Source organism: Pelodiscus sinensis, chromosome 3 (assembly GCF_052426305.1).
Source record: "Pelodiscus sinensis isolate ZL-2025 chromosome 3, ASM5242630v1, whole genome shotgun sequence".
Lineage (NCBI taxonomy): Eukaryota > Metazoa > Chordata > Testudines > Trionychidae > Pelodiscus > Pelodiscus sinensis.
In genome coordinates this window covers 186,916,923-186,936,321 of record NC_143054.1, presented here as the reverse complement: position 1 = coordinate 186,936,321, position 19,399 = coordinate 186,916,923, and the positions used below count along the sequence as shown (strand labels likewise).

At 44.1% G+C, this 19,399-nt stretch overlaps 1 long non-coding RNA gene across 2 annotated transcripts in view; it reads right to left on the bottom strand.

Moving 5' to 3' along the window:
* Positions 1-565: 565 nt before the first annotated feature.
* Positions 566-19,399, bottom strand: part of LOC142828072 (uncharacterized) — a 67,744-nt gene continuing 48,910 nt past the window's right edge. The window contains exon 3 of one of the 2 annotated variants that reach the window (XR_016349293.1): positions 566-1,859. This is a non-coding gene — a long non-coding RNA (uncharacterized LOC142828072). Of the gene's footprint in view, positions 2,427-19,399 lie in introns of both variants that reach the window. The other variant, XR_012903027.2, reaches the window with a different exon arrangement.

Genomic DNA, 19,399 nt, shown 5'->3' with positions numbered 1-19,399 from the left:
AGCCCCGACCCCTTATCTTGCCCAGGGGCCCGGTGAGTCTGTCAGCACCCCTGGAGCAACAGTATATATGCGATTCAGCCTTGTGAGTGTGTATATAGTAAGTAGGGCTGTCAATTAACCCGTGTTAACGCCTGCGATTAACGCAGGGCAGAATTAACCCGTTAAAAAAATTAACGTGCGTTAATCGCAGGCATTTTGTGTGTGCGGTACTGCCCCTTTGAAACGCTGCAGCATCATTTCAAAAGGGCAGCGCCGCACAATGATCCTGGGCTCCATGCAGTGCTGCCCCTTTGAAACGCTGTGGCAGCGTTTCAAAGTGGTAATGCTGCACAGCTGACTCTGGGTTCGCCGTGGCATTTTGAAGGGGCAGTGCCGCACAGAGCCCGGGATCAGCATAACACACTTCGTATTCTGTGTTGTAACTGAAATCAATATATCTGAAGATGTAGAAAACATCCAAAAATATTTAAATAGATAGCATTCTTATTATTGTTTAACAGTGCAATTAATCACACAATTAATCATGATTAATTTTTTTAATCGCATGATAAGTGATTAGAGAGCTCTAATAGTAAGTAGTATTCTGTGGTTTTGGTTTTGGTTTTTTTTAAAATTTGGGATTTCTTTTATGTTTATTTTTTAAACTTTAAAACCCAAATGCAATTGTGTTTAACAAAGTCAGGAAAAAAATTGGGGGAAAAAGGAAAGAATGTTAATATAACACATTTCACTACAGTATACTGTAAATGAAGGACTTTTTTTTTTTAATATGTACAAAAAAATGTTGTCTCTCTGAGCTAGCAGTTTTTCAGAAATCCTGGTTTGTGTACTCTCACATAATTTTCTGCAAAGTATCCTACTCATGTTGAGGCTATTATTGCCTTGGAACTAGTCCAACTTTGAAAATAAGTGCTCTGCAGCAATAAATACAGGGGGTACACTTAAAGCTCCTTGTCCCAATTTGCTGAAGTTGGGAAGTGTGTCTTGATGCCTGTTAAAAAGCCAGCACATTCAGTTTCACATTGTCAGGATTAGGCATGTTCATCTAAGCAGTAAATTCCCCTTTCAGATTTGAAATGTCATCTTAGTGTCAAATCATTGAAGCGCTCTGGCATAACAGTCCCAGTCTGTTGCAAAATTCACTGCGAGGGAGGGATGTAACACCTGGATGACATTCCAAAAAGAATGTTTGCCCCTCCCCCAACAGTTCAGGGTTCAGATTACGGGCTATGGTTGTCTCTCATTTCTTGCTGAGTGTTATATTGAAGGGTTTACACTTCTTTGGTTCTCGTGTTGTGGGAGGGGAAGGATTTCCAGACACAGCTGGGTTTTCTCATCATATGTTTCTTCTTCTTTTGTGCGCACTTCAGCTGAGATGTTGGTTGTCAAGATCCCATAAACATCTGTAATGGCAACCGCGTTGGGAGTAGTTGGAAAAAACTCCAGTGTTTTCTGTGTCACAATGTGATTCCAATTTTCCAACAATGAACATTACCTTGATGTGCAGAATCTGGCAGTCATTTTAGTTGTCAGTCTCACCAGAGTTTCTGCAAACCACCACACTCACGATTATCTAGCAGACACATTAGCACAGTTCACACATTATTTACATGCCTGCTGTGAAGGACAAGCTCATTCACCGATGTGGCACAACAGGAGTAGGCAGGGTTCAGCACTTATCTTGCACTGTGTAAAAACAAAGCCTACAACTTGTTCACATGCTTGAAAATGTCCCCAAATCCACTGATGCAAGATTTCACACCTTTCATTTCTTCTGTAGCAATAGCAGCAGATAGCACAACATTAATCAGATGGGCAGGGTGGGTAATTCCCAGCAGTTTCAGATTGAGCTTTATCTCCTGTGCAAACATAGCCATGTAGGAAACAGAATCTGCATTACTCATGGCCACTTTTTTCCAAATTAGTTGATATAGCACAGACACATCAGTGACTGCTGATTCAACAGATCGTATGTCAGCAAAGGGGATACATGTCACATCAGCACAAAACAATGTGGGTCTATTCACTTTGAAATAAAAAAAATGAAAACAAAAGGCCAAGAATCATGGTCCAAAAGCATCAGGAGACTTGTCAAAAATCAGACTAGACACCCGATTCATTTTCGATTCTAAACCATTGTCATTTTCTTTCATTTACTGGTACTTATGAGTAACGTTATCTGCATTAGGAAGGGTTTTTTCCCACTGGACAGTATTGTCACACAAATTCACCAGTATGTCCCTCTACAGTTAACAGCAGTTGTCCAGTGAAACAAAGAGCATGCACAAATTCATTGAGACAGTCATGCTGTGTCCTCTTTCATTAAAGCCACGGTAAAAGCTCCTGATATTGACCGTTTATCCTGAAGTTCACTTTCTTTTCTAGCTCCTTGTATCACTTGTTTTCAACATGATTCTTTATTCTATCTAGGGATGTAAAAAAACAGTGAAAAAAAATAACTGTGTAACCATTCAAAATCCTACTGGTTACATGCACTGTGTGTTCTGAAATATTACACTGCAGAGCCTGCAAACACAGGCAGCTCCCCAGGAGTAGGGCCAGCAGCCAATGTGCACTGGGAGCTGGATTATAGTGCGGGTCAGACCTCGCTGGTCCAGCAGCTTCGGAACCTGACTGGTCCTGAACAAGGGGATTTGCTGGACCAGGGAAGGTCCCTCCCCTCATGGCTGTGCTGCCACTCCAGTCTGCTCCCGCTGTTACCACAGCCCCCCGGGGCTCTCCCCATCCCCGCTACTGCCAGGACTGGAGTACCATGGCCAGAGCTCTGAAGAGCTCCCAGGGAACTGGCTGCGCTGTGGGCGCTGCATCTTTATATTGCAGAACCCGCAGTGCAGGGCGGCAGCCAGCTCCATGGGAGCAGGGTTGGCAGCTAGAGATGGCGCACTCCAGCAAAGAGTGTAACTGTAATGGTTACACTCTTACATCCCTAATTCTATCAGCACAAGCACCTGCAGTACATGACATCCTCTTCATTCCTGTCTTTACTTTTCTTGAATATTTCTAAGCAGTGATTTTCCAGTTGGTACAAAGAGATTTGCTTTTTAGCTCCATACTTACTGTGATACTTTGCACCCCATATTCACCATGGCGATATAATTATGTCTTACAGCATCTTGTACAGGATGTGTCATGTTAGGTGTCTGAAAAATATTTGCTAAATATCATTATCCTATTTGTGTGTTTGTATCATTTTTGTACCTGAGGTTATGAATATTGACTATGTATCTGTATTTCAAATATGCTTGTGTAACCCACACACCTAGTGTGGTTCACTGTCCCATGCAGTAGCATGTAGACCACTGCAACAGCTAAGATCAAGAGACCTCTACTTCAGTTTGTGTTACACCAATTGTTCGAGTTTACTGGAACAACCTGTTTTGCTCAGATAAAGCAAGCAAAGGATTTTTACTATGTAAAAATCTAAATCTGTATTTCATTTTCTCAATTGAGTCCTAGCTTGCTTTTTTATATTTAGCTCATCTAATGCAGTGATGTTCAGCCTTTTTTCATTTGCGATCCCTGGAGTGGGAAAATTTTTGTTGTGCAAAAAACCCCCAAAACCAAAAAAATGCTGGGTCATTTTAATTTAAAGTGCCGGTCCACTCCCCTGCCATTCCCTCCACCCCTGCCGCACGGCGCCAAGCCAGGAAAAGAAAATACTGGCCGGCCTAGATCAAAGCACTGCGACTCCTTAGGAAGACAGTCGTGACCCCGAGCCACGGGTTGCGCACCGCTGATCTAATGGACAATAAAACACCAGTGAAAGCAGGCTGGGCTGTTCACGTATCTATTATGCTATCCAGTTATGTGAAGTTTGGCTGGCAAGCACTGTAGGGGAGGGAGTATGTGCCTCAACATAAACAAATGTTTCAAAGGTCTCATGCATGTAACACTGATGATTTGAGCATTGACTTCAATGGAACCCTCCTTACTTGACTAAACATTAGGGGCATGTCTACACTACAGAGAAGATCAGCTCTCTGTAGGTTGCTCTTCTAGTATTTGATTTAGTAGGTCTAGTGTAGATCCCCAGATCGAACACTGAGGGGAGCCTCTGTCAGTGTCCGGTACTTCTCAATCTCAGGAGTAAGGGAAGCCGACAGGACCATGTACTCCCGTTGGTCTCCCACAGTGAACACACCAGGACAGCTCAGTTTAAGGTTAATCAAATCCAGCTATGTGGAATGCATACCTTAAGCTGACCTGCTTGGGCTAGTGTAGACCAGGCCTAGAAATGTAAGAGTTTAACTAGTTAACTGATAAGCTAATGCTTATCGGTTCCAGTTACCAGTTAAACTCCCATAGCTGTTGGCAGCCTGTAGGGCTAGCAGCCACCGGGAGCCTGCAGCTGCCAGGTGCTCACAGCTCTGATAGACAGCAGGGCTCGGAGCCTGTGGCGCTGGCAGCCGGCAGCCTGTAGCCAGTGGGGCAGGCAGCAGGTGGGGCCACCAGCGGGTTAAAAATGGTATTTGGTTTAATTAAATTGTAATTAGTTACACGGTTAGTATTTTCAACCCTTTTTACATCCCTAAGTAAATAGTGAATGAATAAAGTTTAGAGGATTGGGTCACAGGTCGATCTTTCATCTACATCCATGTGGGTGCCACGTTAGGATCAAAGCCTTACTCATTTCATTTGGGGTTCCAGGTGGATGCCAGGGTGAGCCCATGCTCAACTGCAGGATGAGGGTCTTAAATTACAAACACTTGTTATCAAAAAACATCTTTTGGTCCCACAAGCTCTTTTATTAGGAAATGCATTTGCTGATTTGTCTCCTTTTTTCACAGTTTCTGTGAAAGCTTTAGGATTGTGAATCTATCATTCACCTTCTAGCATCATTAGCTGCTTTTGGTTCATTATTAGTTACTGAGTTCTGGTGTTATCCCACACTTTCACTGTGAGAACTGATGGCAAGATGTGGTCATTAAGAAATTGGCAGTCAATCTACCTGGAGTTGTGTTATATTCTGATTTGTCTTCAGGGAATTAAGGGTTGATCCTTTCTTGATATGTAAGGGTGGTCTACACTACAAAGTGAAGTCATCTTAACAACACCATTCAAGACTGTGAAAAATACCATGCAACAAGGTTTGGAGCTAAGGCTACCTAACCACTAAAAAGAATACTTCTGTTGACCTGGCATAGCTTCTCTGAGAAGTGAGTTTAAAGAACTCCTTCTATAGTGTAGCATAGTCTCTACACTACAGCAGTGCAGCTGTAGTGTTTCTAGTGTAGACATCCTCGTTTCCCTCGTTGCTGCAGAGACAAGGAAGGAAAATAGGTTTGAACCTAGGGAGCATGTGACTGGTCACTGGGAACAGTTTTACTAATCAGTTTGGAGCCAGCTACCTATTTTATTGTTTGGTGCATTGATTATTAATAATGTAGCCTTCTTCCACCAATCAGTAATCTACTTTTCCTGGATACAGGAGTTTTTGGTCACAAGCCCAGTGAAAGGAAATGTTCACAGGAAATACTGCAACTTTAATCCCTGGAAAAGCATGACAATTTAAAAAAGTGACAAGGCTTGATTCCACTTTCACTTTTGCTAGTCTGACAGGCATTACTCCACTGACTGCTTTGAAAACGACACCGTCTGGATGGCAGATAAAGACAATTATCAGCCTGACCTTAGTTGCATGAGCAGGATGTAGAAGCTGCCCTGCAAGTATTTCAGACCCAGATAATCACTGTAAGATCTGATTGTCTCTGTCATTCTAATGGCAGCAGCCAATGCAGTTCAGCACAGGATGTCACTGACCTGCCCCCCCCCCCCCCCCCCCCCCCCCCCGCACTGCATTCCTTACAAAGGAGCAGGAGAGTAAATGCACTTGACTTTTGCTGGAGCTGTTTAGAACCAAGGTGAAAGGAAGACCAGGAAGGGCTAAACTATAACGATCTAGAAAATAATAATATAGACAGGAGTTAACTATTAATGTCCTTTTCAAAAGGGCTAATAACTGTAGCAATATTCAGGACAAACAACAAGGAGTCCTATGGCACCTTAGAGACTCAAGAGTACATCCACACTACAGAGGAAGATCGAAGCTGCTGCTGTCGATCTTCCAGGGTTCGAATTAGTGGTCTAGTTAAGACAGCTAATTTGAAGTGAGAGAGGCACTCTGGTTGATGCCGCTAACCCTGCTTTCACAAGGAGTAAGGGAAGTCGAAGGAAGAATGTTCTTCGACTTTCTGAAGTGCAGACAGCCCCAAAAGCCAAGTTAATCTACTTTGACTTCAGCTACGCAATTAATGTAGCTGAAGTTGCGTCTCTTAATTCGACTTTGTCCCACAGTGTAGACGTACCCTCACAGATTTATTAAGGTATAAGCTTTTGTGAGTAAAACCCACTTCATCAGGTGAATTGGAGTGAAGTGGGTTTTACCCATGAAAGCTTGTGCCCTAATAAATCTGTTAATTTCTAAGTAGGAATCTACACAGCAGCGCTTAACTCAAAATCAGCTATGCAAACTGAGCTATGTCAATTGCGTAGCTTATTTCAAAATAGCCTATTTCAAAATGGGGAGCGTCTACACAGCACTTATTTTGAAATAGGGCACTCTTCCTCTGACTTCCCTTACTCCTCGTACAATGAGGGCTACTGGAGTCAGAGTAAGCAGTCCTCATGTTTGACAGTACAGTATTTCAACATTATTTCAAAATAACTGCCTGCTGTGTAGACGTAGACTAAGTTATTTCAAAATAATGCTAGTTATTTCAAAATAATGTTGCTGTGTAGATATACCCTAAGGATATGTCTAAACTACATGGCTCCGTCAATGGAGCCATGTATATTAGGCTGATCAGCAGAGGGAAATGAAGCCGCGATTTAAATAATCGCGGCTTCATTTAAATTTAAATGGCTGCTGCGCTGAGCCGACAAACAGCAGATCAGCTGTTTGTCGGCTCAGCGCGCTAGTCTGGACGCTCCCGCGCTGACCTGAAAGCTCATTATTGACCTCCCCATTATGCCTCGGAGGATGAGGTTTACCAGGGAGGTCGATAAAGGACTTGCATGCTGACAGGGGAACGTCCAGACTGCCCCGATCTGCCGACAAACAGCTGATCGGCAGAGCAGGGCAGCCATTTATATTTAAATGAAGCTGCGATTATTTAAATCACGGCTTCATTTCCCTTTGCCGAACAAACAAATCTACATGGCTCCGTCGACGGAGCCATGTAGTCTAGACGTACCCTAAGATACCACATGACTCCTCATTGTTTTATGCAGATACAGACTAACATGGCTACCCCTCTGAAAATATTTATCAAGAGTACAGAAAGATCAGATAGATATGTGAGGGTCTAATCCAGTAAACCCTTACCTACCTAAGCACACCTCCAAAAGTAACCGAAGTCAGAGTACCCTGACTTTCTTTGTCTGTACGACAGTGAAGGACAGACTGTGTTGCCTCCATTCATCCAGCTGTCTGCATTCCAAACACTCAGGAAAGGGACATTAGTCAGTCGGAATGAATTCGTGCATAATTTGTTTATAACAAGCTGTAAAAGTAGCCAAGCAAAACTTAGTCCCTTGGAGTGCACAAGCATTCAAGGGCTTTAATAACCCGTTCATATGTTGCAGCTAAGGCTCCTAAAAGCTACTGAAATCAATTCCAACAATAGTTCACAGCTGACAGACTGAAATTTCAAGGTGAGTTTTGGATGGCATGTACATTTCAACACCCACCCACTCCTGCCAAAGGAGCATCATTCTGAACCTTAGAAACTGGGGATTAACTCACCCTTACGGTTTTGAAACATTTTTACAAGAGCTTTGGCAACAAAGGTACATGTCGGAAGGTGATAAAACAACCTAACAATGCTTGAACTGGTCAGACTGCAGCTTCTCAGGTCCATTGAGGCAGAAGGCAGATCCATCCAGCTGAGAATTTCCTGCTTTTGGGGGAAAGCTCTCAGATGGCAGAGCCAGCATACCCAACTCTTGTGCCATCTTCTTCACCTGGTGCTGGAGTGTGGGGTGTGTGTGTGTGTGTTGACACTGCTCGCTGGCTATCTGCAGCTAACATTCTGTCCCTTGAAAACCACGGCCAGCTGGCACAGGTTAGAGCAGTGTCTGCCAGAGTGTAGATCTGCTCTTAGCATCACATAGATTTAAGCAGCCCCATGAGTGTTCCCATCTCCAGCTACTGTGCCAAGAGGAAACAGCACTGCAAAGAATCTGGCCATTGTACATCTCATGAGCTTTTATACAACAGTCCCCTAGCTCTAAACACCAAAAGATCAGTTAGCATGCACTGAACAACAGCGAGTTTGTTTCTACATTCAGCGGTGCGATCATCCTCCCCTCCTTAACATAACAAGGAGAAACGTGCACCAAGTGTGTCAGACAGCAAATGCTTTAGAGATTCACCCCTAAAGAGGTGATAAAATCAAGCCTGTGGCACCCTTCAGGCTCCTAAGGATTGAAGCAAAATCCTTCTGTCGGTGTAGCACTGACAGGCAGCCATGAGATAAAGCTGACTACCCTCACTTTGCTATTGCTCTGTGTTTTGTAGGGGGCACCCAAGCAATTATGAGGGTGTTTAGATCACAAACTTACACGGTGGCTTCTAAGTAGCTAACATTTGGGTCTTAGAATCACAGAATACTAGATCTGGAAGGAACCTCGAGAGTTCACCAAGTCCAGTCCCCTGCCCTCACTGCAGCACCAAGCATCATTTAGATGATCCTTGACAAGTGTTTGTCTAACCTGCTCTTAGAAATCCCCAAAGATGGAGATTCCACAATCTTCTGAGGCAACTTATTCCAGTGCTTAACTACCCTGACAGTTAGGAAGTTTCTCTTTAATGTCCAACCTAAACCCCCCTTGCTACAATTGGAGCCGCTGTTTCTCGCCCTATCATCAGAGGTTAAGGGGAATATTTTTGCTAACAACCTTTTAAATACTTGAAAGCTGGTATCATGTCCCCTCTCAAGGCCTGTTGACAGAGAGAGGGAAAAGGGCAACTGTCTCAGGGCCCAGGGCAGTAGCAGAGGGGACTAGGAGTCCCAGGCCCTTTAAATCACCACTGGAGCACCACACAGTCTGCTCCAGGCAGCTCTCAGGGCTGGGGGGAACCAGTGCAGTGTGCCCTGGGCGGCCCTGAGGTCTGGCTGCCCTGGCCCTGCCCCTTCTGCCTGAGGCCCCGCCCCTTCCAGCACCACTGAGCCAACCCCTCCTTCGCCCTGTGGCTGTCAGATCTCCAGCCCCTCTCAGTCTTCTCTTTACCAGACTAAACAAAGCCAATTCCTTCAATCTTCCCCGAGGCTATGTCCAGACTGCAAGCCTCTTTCGAAAGAGGCTTTGTCGAAAGATACTTTTGAAACAGCCTCTTTCGAAAAAGAGCGTCTAGACTACAACCAGTACTTTCGAAAAAGAGAGCCACTTTTTCAAAAGAGCACCCAGGCAGTCTGGATGCTCTTTCGAAAAAGCAGTTTGCATTACATAGTGCCTTTTTTCAAAAGAGCACTTTCGAAAAAAGGCATTATTCCTCATAAAATGAGGTTTTCCACGGTCGAAAAAACTGCTGCATTCTTTCGATTTACTTTTGAAAGAATGTGGCAGCAGCCTAGACGCAGGGGAAGTTTTTTTGAAAAAAGGTAACGTTTTTCGGAAAAACCCTGTAGTCTAGACACACCCTGAGAGATCCTGTTTTCTAGACTATTAATCATTTTTGTTGATCTTCTCTGGACCTTCTTCAATTTGTCCACCACCTTCCTGAAATGTAGCACCCAGAACTAGACACAATACTCCAGTTAAGGGCTAATAAGCACAGAACAAAGCAGAATCATTACTTCACATATCTCGATTGCAACACTCCTATTAGTATGTCCCAGATGTTGTTTGCTTTTTTTTTTTGTAGCAGTGTCATACTGTTGACTCATTTAGCTTGTGGTCGACTATGACCCCTAGATTCTTTTCTGCAGAGGTCATCATCTTCTTAGAAAGTGCTCTTCTACATGGTAGATGTTGGTAGCTTTTGGCTAGTGCAGTCACAAATCTTTGGGCCCGATTCTCATTTATACTAACGCTACTTTAAAAGAATCAGCCTTTTTCATTTTTGCTCTGCCAGTGTCTCAGTCCTGCTCTAACACTCTGGCTAATCCAGTGTGGCCCTGCCCTGGCTAGAGCTGGCATGGTGACTTTGTGCTGTTGGCAGGTCCACTCTGACATAGTGGTCACATAAGTGATTTCACTGGATTTGGGCCAGTGATTTTCAGAGGTCAAGAGACACTCAAAGAGTGTTCAGCATTTCTGAAAACCAGATCACCATGGCTTTAACATTTTGTGCCACTTGAACCTCTTTTTCTCCTTTACTTTTTGGGTAACCCAGCACTTGGTCAGATAGTCAGATCCCTTTATGATCCAGACAGATGTAGATACACACACTGCACTAAAGGTTTAGTCATCAGGAGACCTGGGGGTTTCCATTACTGGCTCTGCTCCCTGTCATCCTGGAGAAGTCCTTTTGCTCCTCCATGTCTCACTTTCCTTGTCTGTACAATGGGGTGGAAGATTGTGTACTCACACCCTCTTGTGTTCAGGGGCAATCCTACAAGGAGTCTTCATCTCCCCTGCCTCCTGTTGGCCATCTGCCTCTGACCAGGTCTTTCATAACTCAGCCCTTTGCCTGAGTCCCATGCAGTTCAGTCCTCTTCCAGAACAACAGGAAGGTCACTTTGCAAGTTCACAAAACATCCCAACACAAGAGCCTTCGACACCCCATCCCCAGGCCATTCCACAGTTTGTCACTTTGGGGTCAGTCTTCAGCCTCACCCTCGGCATGATATTCCTCACAGTGGGCTTCCTCAGGGGTTGGTGGGGGGAATCCAGCCCATGCTCTACTCTGGGTTACAGCCCAGGTGCCCTGTATCAGCAACTAGATCAGTGTTTCTTAAACTTTTTGAGACCACGGAACACCAAACAATAACATTTTTTTTATGAGGAACACCTATGAAAATTTTCTTCAAAAAAAATTGTCAGACAAAAAAAAAAAAAAAGACAAAAACAAAGAAGTAACAACAACAACAAAAGAAGAGGTTGCGGCACACCCGTGAGTTGTTCACGGAACACCAGTGTTCTGTGGAACATAGTTTAAGAGACACTGAACAAGATCGACTTCATCAGACATGCTACCTCCTCAGCTTCCCTATAAGGCCCAGGTGCCTAATGAACCTTTCCTTGTTCCACTGCCCTCTAGCCAAGAGGCAATCCCCCTTGATTACACTGGTTCTTTATTACTTAGGTAGCGGTGTTTTGCATGATCAGCTGCTCCGACTTCTGTTTTCAATGTTCTTGTGATGCTGCTGGATGTCTTTTGATGTCAGAAAACAACCTCTTGGTGGTTTTAAATGCAGAAAATATAGCCTTTCCCCGTTTATGTGCAATAGGCACCTACCAGAACAAGGAACAACCCAGCTTTTACACATATGGGCTACGTCTACACTGGCCCCTTCTCCGGAAGAGGCATGCTAATTTTGAACTTTGGAATAGGGAAATCCACGGGGGATTTAAATATCCCCCGGTGGATTTAAATAAACATGGCCGCCCCTTTTTTTCCGGCTTGGGGAAAACCCGGAAAAGAGCGTCTAGACTGGCGCGATCCTCCGGAATAAAGCCCTTGCAAGTAGGAATAAGAGATCCTCCGGAAAAGGGCTTTATTCCGGAGGATCGCGCCAGTCTAGACGCTCTTTTCCGGCTTTTCCCCAAGCCGGAAAAAAAGCGGCGGCCATGTTTATTTAAATCCCGCGGGGGATATTTAAATCCCCCGCGGATTTCCCTATTCCAAAGTTCAAAAATTAGCATGCCTCTTCCGGAGAAGGGGCCAGTGTAGACGTAGCCATGCAAATAAGAAACAAGCCAAAAGAAGCCTTCTGACAATATTTCACTAATTGGTGGGGTTGTGGAAATGGGAAGGAACGTGTTTCCTTTCATAAACATTGAGATCAGAAGTACCAGCAGCACCTGCTTCAGGAAACATGTAGACCACATTGAATTATGTTCTGTATTATTTCTGTTGTGCTGCATATGTCGCCAGAAGGAGAAAAGAAAGAAATAATTCTGGATGGACTCTGAAGAGAAAAGCTTCTGCCATCTGTTACTTTTGTCTTTCAGGGCGACTTGTGCAACTATGGCTGTGCAGAAAAGACATTCACCATTGAGATAAATTATAAAAAATGCCCGGGGCCAGGAGGTTGTTTTACACTCACAGAGGAACTCTAGGAACCATTTATGAGGTAAAACAAAGTCATTGAAGAGCGATCAACAAGACCTTTCCAATATTGTGGTCAGGGCTTCCTGTGAAATTGGCATGCTAACTTTACAAGCAGAGTGGCTATCATTCCAGTTCTATCACAGAACAAAACTCCCATCAGGCAAAATGCCCCTAGAAGCAAGAATTATGTAAGAAGAAATAATGAGAGAAGATTTTCTAAATGTCAAGGCTTTTTGCCTTGAAAAACTTTACATAGAGGGAGCACGTGCTGACCCACTTGCAGATTAAGGCAGTCTATTTCTTTGAGCCAACGGAATCCATATTAAGTGTGACTTTTCACTATCCTTGCTTGCACTTATAGAAGTCCCCAGAGTGGGCGAGCGCCATCTGTGCTTGCAAAGGAGCCACTACAGCCCATCATAGAGTCAAAGACTTTCAGGTGAGACAGGGCCATTGGGACTATCCTGTCTGACCTTGGTCAAAACATTTTCACGCACTAGTTCCTATATCGAGCCCATAACACTGGGGTGAACTAGCACGGTGGTTCTCAACCTTTCCAGACTACTGCTCCCCTTTCAGGGATTGGATTTGTCTTTCGTATGTCAAGTTTCACTGGCTGAATACCCTTTTGAAGTGACCAGACTGAAAACCTCTTCCATTTGGTGATATAGGCAGCACACATACCACCACACGTAGGTATAACTACAGAACATCCAGGCTGTGAGATGGAGCGACTCCAGACTGGAATGCTGAAGGCAACTGTGGTCCTGTGTGAGCAAATCTGGAATCAGGGGGAAAGGGAAGGGTTGTCCACTTACAGGTCTAGCAGAATGGAGAACCAGTGTCTGGGCCACAGCGGGGTGACCATGATTACTTATGCCTTGTCCTGAAGTATTTTGAGCAGAAGTATGTAGATGAGGGAAAGAGGCAGGAAGGCATAAAACAGGAAGTAACAAAAACAGTGACATTTCCTGTTCTGGCACGTTGCAAGGAGGTCTACCTGGGGAGACCCACACACTTCTGGAAAATGAAGCCAGCTACGTTGTGGTGAAGCAGCCACTCGTGACAGCAGAAAGATCAACTGGGTGATTGGTCAACTCGTTCTGAGCACCTGACAGCTACGAGGCCTCCAGGTGTATTGGTGAGTAATGCAAAAGTCCCACATCTTGAGGGCTTCATAACACAGGGAAGAAGAGTGAGCAACACCCTGTTTACATGAAACATCACTGTGGTGTTGTCTGTTAAACCGAAATACGTTTTCCCTGGAGGTGAGCACAGAACATCCTGCAGGCGAGAGGAAGTGCCCACAGTTCTTTGATGTTGATGTGCACAGGGATCTCCGCAGGTGTCCAGAGGTCATGCATCCTGAGATCACCCAGGTGAGCGCAGCCAATTGCCAGCATGTCCATAACTAGAACAAGGGTTGGTTGCAGTGTAGAGAAGGGGCCCCTAGCACAGACTCTGTGGGTTGAGCCACCAAGGAAGGGAAGCAAGGACCTGAGGAGTGAGGGTGACTACCGAGTCCAGCGGTGGGAAAGGCTGTAAGGTTCTATATTAGTGCACTCACTGTAAAGAACCGTCCCTGAGGGAGGAAGGCCCTGGCCTGTGTGGAGTCTACTTGAGCCCCTATGAACTCTATCCTTTGAAATGAAGTTGACTTTACAGTGTTTAGAACCAGGCCTAGCCTGCGATAAGTACCACATACCGGTTGTACATGCTCCTCAACTTGGGCCCACGATCTGACCTTGATGAGCTAATTGTCCAAACAGGGATAAACCTGAACACCTTTTCATTGTAGGAAGGCTGCTACAAATATCATGCACTTTGTAAATACCCAAGGGGCTAGAAACAGGCCGAAGGGGAGAATCATGAACTGGTAGTGCATCTTGCTCACCACAAAATGAAGAAATCGCCAGTGAGATGGAATTATGTCAATTTGGAAAAACTAACACTAACAACACTATTTACAACTATTTACACTACAGAAACTAAGAGATAGGGAAATGTTTGCCCAAGGCAAGAGAAGTTAAAAGCTCCCGTGACCATCACTGGCAGTAAGAAAGAACTGAGCAGAGGGTCAGCAGTGCCATAATGGTCCCACGTCAGGGGGCTCTCCCCAGTCGACCAATGGGTACTGCTAAGGGAAAAACTTGCCAACAACTGTGCACACGGTGCACCCATACCTACTTGGAATCAAGATGAGCAAGCACGCGAAGAAGAATGAGCCTCTCAGTGAAAACACTGACACAAACTTTTGTAACAGTATGTACACTACAAGTAACTTTAAAAATACCTTAAAGACCATGTAAAGGAGGTTTGGCTTTATCTTCTCACTACACACAGCAACATGTAAGATCACACTGCAAACTACTACCCAGACAGATATTGCATTATTTATTAGAACCAACTATTGATCTTAAACAGGAGGGGGAAAAAACAACAATGAAGATAAAAAGTAACATTACTTACCTGTCAGAATCAACGGACACAAGAAACAGGGAGCAAACAATAACTCTACAGTATTCATGCCCAGCGGAACGTCAAAAGCTATAAGTTATTTGAAACACTTCCCTACTTTTTCAGGGAGATGGGAGATCCTTAGACAACAAGCTGTGTTATTTAACATTTTATCTGTTCATTAGAAATGCACATAGCCTACATTTCATAACTCACAATCTACAGAATCACTTAGAACTGGGAACTCTGACAGCTGTGTTTTTGATGAGGAGAATGCTGTAAATATGTAGACACACAGGCTATGTCTACACTACGTACGTTCTTTGCCAGAAGAGGCATTTTCTCGCGCTTCATTTGCATAATCTCTTCCGATCCGTTTTTGTGCAAAGGGTTTTTGTGCAAAAACAAGCAGTGTCGACATTTCCTTTTTGAGCAAAAACTCCTTTTTGCACAAGATCCTTATGCATGCAGTTCCCCACATGCCTTGAAGGAAGGAGATAGGACACAGGAAACTCCACACAAATCTGGGACTGACTCTCAGGGTATGTCTACATTTGCACCCTCTTTCGAGAGAGGGACGCAAATGTAGACATTCGAAATTGCAAACGAAGCCAGGATTTAAATATCCCGTGCTTCATTTGCATATTTGCGGACAGGCGCTATTTCGAAATACCTTATTTCAAAATAAAAAAATAAAACCGTTCTTCTGAAATAACCCTTATTCCTCCTATAATGAGGATTACCAGTTATTTCGGAAGAAGTTATGAGGTTTACCAGTTATTTCGGAAGAAGTTTTCTCCCAAAAATAACCGCATCTACACAGCGTTTTTTATTTTGAAATAAGGTATTTCGAAATAGCAGCCGTCCACGATTATGCAAATGAAGCACGGGATATTTAAATCCTGGCTTCATTTGCAATTTCGGATGTCTACATTTGCATTCCTCTCTCGAAAGAGGAATGCAGTGTGGACATATCCTCAGACTGTTTCTCCCTCTGGATCCCTGGGCTTTAAGGGGCAGCGGTGTCTAACCCATTAAACAAAAAGAGCTAAAACAGTGGTGGAAAAAATGCAAAGAGCCACAACAGAATTTTTTTGAGCAATTTTTGTTGAGCCCCCCCAGAGTTGAGTTGTTGAGCAAACCATTTTTAGGGGTGCTGGGACGGCTTCGTGAGCCGTACTTTAAGGGGGGGAAGAGCTGCATGCAGCTCGTGAGTCGTGGGTTGGCCACCCCTGGACTAGGGGATACAGATATCTGGGCTGAGGAAACCCTGCAGCTAGGCTCTGTGAAGGAAGGGGTGCTGGAAGGGGCAAGGGGACCCCTCATAGCTGGGTTGTGGGGGGAGGGTGTGTGCATTGGTGTGGGGGACCCATGACTGGGTTGTGGTGGGGAGAAATTGTGGGTGTCTGGCCCCTAGACTGGGCTCTGAGGGGGTAGAAAGGAATATAGGGTTTTCTTCAATGCTTCACTGTTGGAGGAATTTTTGTGTGTTTGTACTGATACTGACATACTTACTGAAACCGGCATGCAGTGTTATTTTGACAAAAGAAATTTGCAGAATTTTAAACTATTGTGCACAGAATTGTTTTTGGTGCAGGATTTTTCATTTTTGGCACAGAAAAGTATTCAGCTCAAGCACTCTGACAGCAGAATGGGCTTAAAGCTCAGGCATCTTTTGCAAACTCCTTGTCCTCAACTAGTTCAGCTGCTGGAAAAGGTCTGAAATACGCAACTTCTAGATTCCATCAGGTTCCAACAGAATTCTGAGAGCTTCAAAGTTTCATGGTGAATAGCACTGGCCCATTGCCCCCACCACTTCTCATTAAAGCAAATCTGGAGTTTCTAGATCAAACCCGTATTTTAAATATGGCTACACATGCTTGGGAAAGAATTTCAAAGAGTGTAAAAATAATGGTCCCATATCTGAAAAGTATCTCACACTACTGACCTCAGACTTCACCAGAAAATTCTTCTCTGGTTAGAGACTAATACACAAGCAACATTTCAGCTGTTCAGAGACAAACAAGCATCTGGAGAGGAGGTTTTTAAAGCACATTTGGGGGATGAGTTTAAAAATCAAGTTTATAAGAGAAAGTGAATTACCACCTTCAGCAGGGTGACCAGACATCCCGTTTTTAAACAGACATCCCATATTTAAGCCTTCCAGCAGGTAGTCTTAAAGACAGTCACATTTTCTGTCTTCTCCCATCAGTACTAATGGATCCTGCTGCTGGCCAGATCCTTACTCACCTGTCCCCACCAGCAGAGAGTGGGAGGGTCCCGTGATGATGAGGGTGGATGTGAAAGGCTGGTGCTAGGGCAAAACTGTAACATGCTCAGCCACTCCCCCTGCAGGTCTTTCAGCACAGCCCCTGCTACATGCCAGTTCTTGGCTAGCAGGGCCCTGCCCCCCTCAACCCATTTGCAGCTCCCGCTGCAGCTGGTAAGTGCAGGCAGGCACCAGGCTGGTTATGTATTGCTTCTGTTGTCTGCCCATCGGTCCTTTAGAGCTTCCCTTCTCGCTGTCCTGTCCCTGATTTTCCCCTTCACTCTCCCCCAGCCCCACTGCTCCTCCTTATCCCCCAACGGAGCGCATCCCGCTCCCTCTGCTGTGCGGAGAGCCAGTCCCCGATCAGCGCTCAGTTCACTAAGGGTACGTCTACACTTGCTCCCTATCTCGAGATAGGGATGCAAATGTAGTGTACCGAAATTGCTAATGAAGCGCGGGATTTAACTATCCCACGCTTAATTAGCATAATCGCATTCGGCCGCCATTTTGAAATTGCATTATTGAGAAATAAAATGCCCCATGTAGCAGCGTTATTTCGAGAGAAAACCCATCTCTCGAAATAACTATTACACTAAGAGAAGGGTCCAGGTCCAGTGGAAGGGACAATATATGGTTAGAGATGCCTGATTCACATGAGACACTGAACTAAGATTTTGACTGTTAGAAGGTCCCTTAGCATCTTCACCCTAGCCAAATTCCAGTTTGAATAATTACAACCTGACTGCCTGCATTCCCCCTGGACTTTCATTTGGATATGCTGAGTGAAATCTTGACCACACTGAAGTCAACAGGAGTTTCACCATTGATTTGAATGGGACCAAGATTTCAATCCATATTGCCATCCTCTACTGTGTTTATTTGAGTATCAGTAAGGTACCAATCAACGTAACATTTAGGACTTGATTCAACTTCCACTGAAGCCAAAGGGAATATTTCTGTTGACTTCAGTGCATGCAGAGTTGGGCCCTTGGACATCACTTTGATATTCGTTTCTTGTTCTGACTGTTCATTTTTGTTGCCATGCACTGCTAACACAGCTGTGCATTCTACCTCAGAAGTGTCTGCAATTTAGTTGTTTGTGTGCAGGAACAGCTATACCTACTATTTAGGCAGCCTTTGGGGATCCTTCTGGATGCAAGGTATTACGCAATTGTAAGTTGACATTAGTCTTAGGCTATGTCTCCACTTACCAGAGGATCAATGCTCTGGTGATCAATCTTTTGGGGTTCGATTTAGCAGGTCTAGTAAAGGCTTACTAAATCGAATGCTGAGGGCGTCCCTATTGGTGCCTGTACTCCTTGCTATCATGAGGAGTCAGGGAATTCAAGGGAAGTGTTTCTCCCATTGAGGGGCCACCTCATAAAATCGATGCAAGGTACATCAACTCCAGCTACACAGTACATGTAGCTGGAGTTGTGTATCTTGCATCGATTTTCTCTACCATTGTAGACCTGGCCTTAGATATTTTCTCACTTATTATGACTAAAACTTATTTAACTGGGGCCTGTATTGTTCCAGAGATGAGTTTTCTATTTTCTTCCCTGTTGCACAGCAGATGTTGTTGACATACTGTTGTTTGTGTTGCTATGGGATTTGTATGTGTGTGTCTGTGAGAATTCAATTGGTTAGTAATTCTTATATTGTGCTATACTCATACTAGCAACTACAGGGAGGTTACTAGGGTGAATCATATAGTAATTTCATGTGATTGGTGGATTTCACAAAAAGTCCACCAGGTGGAGTTAATTATGTTCAGGTAAGTAAACGGGAGATGGCAAGGGGAAGAGGACAGAAAAAGAAACTCTAGCACTTAATGCCATACTGTTGTAATTTTAGTTTTTCAGTATAGCAGCTGTACAGATATTTGACGATGACTGCAAGGTCATGTTTTTCAAATATCATACAGACTATATTAATTAGGCATGGGTATGTCTGAAATACATGATAGCGAACAGTGTGATATTCCATAACTCATTAGTGTTAAAGGTGTGATTTAAAATGTATAAAAACCTTATGGACTGACAAAAATAGACAACAGTGGACGAGGAGCAAAGGGTTATTTCATAGTTAAATCACAGGCCTAGAGAACAGGTGATCTGGAGTGTGTTCTTAATTCTGATGCAGAACAAGTTTCTTGTCTTCTCCATTCCTCAGTTTTCATGTCTATAAAATGGGAATAATTACACAAGCCACATAGAAGCATTGCAACCTCAATATATTAAAGCCAAGAGTGCATTCTGAGGCCCTTGTTAAATGGTGCTATGTAAATACACAGTAATATTAGTATTTATAATCTATCGGGCCACGTTAATCTCCAGGCTAATTCTGTTCAATCCCTGAGGATGAGCTCTGAGGGGTTACAGCAGGGATGAGTCTGGCCCAACTAGTGTGAAACTATTAGGCTGAAATAATGT